A 1,501-nucleotide genomic window follows, 5' to 3' on the forward strand; every position below is an offset into this window, starting at 1 on the left:
AAACAAAACAAAACAAAACAAAACAAAAAAACCACACACAAAAAAACTTTAAAAAATGATTGGTCAGAGTCTTTCAGAAAAAATGGCAGCTTCCACTGGTTGATCCAGGCCTGGAGAGGAAGGAATTGGGGTCTCTGCTGGGGACAGGGCAGGTGGCTGAGGTGGCCACTGACCCCTGACTGCTGGTGGGATGATGGGTGAGCCCAGGGCAACCCCAGCACTCCCCTGTAGCTCCATGCCTCATTTTCCCTAGCTATAAAATGTGGCTGTCGGTCCTGTGTCCCAAGAGCAGGAGGGCTCCCATTGCCCGCCCCGGCACAGGCACGGGGGCTGAGCAGAGCGGCCCTGAGCTCCAGCCCATCCTGACTGCAGTGCCAGGTCCCCAGAAGCTTTACCTTGAGTCACAGCAGCTGGGTCAGCACCAGCAGTGCCAGGCAGATGGGACATGTCCTCGCTGTGTCCTCTGGGACAGTGCCACCAGAGAGGGAAGGACAATAAGTATCTCAGAGGTCTGTTCTGCCCCAGCATGGCACAGCTGCCCTGTCCCCAGCACTGCCACCAGTGCTGCTCTGTCCCTGCCTGTCCTTTGGGGTGGTGGGTGCCCTGTGGGACTCGCCCCCGCAGCCAGCCATTGCTACCATGCTGTGACAAGAGGTGGGTGGAAGCATGTCCTGTGCGGGGGGGAGGGACAGCGGCTAATGTGCCCCATGCTAATGTGACTTCCTGCCACCATCACACCTTGGCCAAGTGTACTCTGACACCACCACTGGGCCCAGCACACACCACTGGCCCTGTGCCACCAGATGCTGTGCTCCACCATGGTCCCTGGCGCCACCCCCCACAGGCAGGCTCCCCGGCTCCTGCCCGTGTCCTTGCCTGCCACCACTGCTTGATGGGGGGCTGGTGGGGGCTGGCATGCCCAGGGCAAGTGGGAAGGGCAATGGGGTGTCTGGGAATGACAAACTCCATAGCCCCCATGTTTCAGGTGCAGCCTGGACAGTGACAAAAATGAAGGGTGGGAGGGACAGAAGAAGGAATTTCCTGCATGGGTGAGGCTCAGGAGCCCAGAGCTGCACCCTAGCAGTGCCCACTGCAAAACGTGGGAGCAAGGAGTGGTAAAAGGCACTGTCAGCACCCTGACCCCCTGCTCTGGAGCATCCCTGGGGTCCCTGGCACCAACACACCACCCTGATCTTGTGCTCTGCCACAGCCCCAGAGCCGCTGGCAATCATACACCACACCGCCCTCCTGCTCCCATGCAGCCCTGGGGTCCCTGGCACCCATGCACCACCCTGACCTCCTGCTCCAGCGCACCCCTGCAGCCCCTGGCACCCCCACACCCCCCCACCGCCCTGCTCTGCTGCACCCCCGTGGCCCCTGGCACTGCGGCCCGGTGGCAGCTGTCCCACCCCCGGTCAGATGCCGCCTGCTCAGAGCCGCCCAGGCTGCGGGACACGGCTGAGCGTTCCCAGCTCGGCTCACTCGCAGCTTGGCCGGCTGT

Source organism: Egretta garzetta, unplaced genomic scaffold (assembly GCF_000687185.1).
Source record: "Egretta garzetta isolate BGI_Z169 unplaced genomic scaffold, ASM68718v1 scaffold1021, whole genome shotgun sequence".
Classification (NCBI taxonomy): Eukaryota; Metazoa; Chordata; class Aves; order Pelecaniformes; family Ardeidae; genus Egretta; species Egretta garzetta.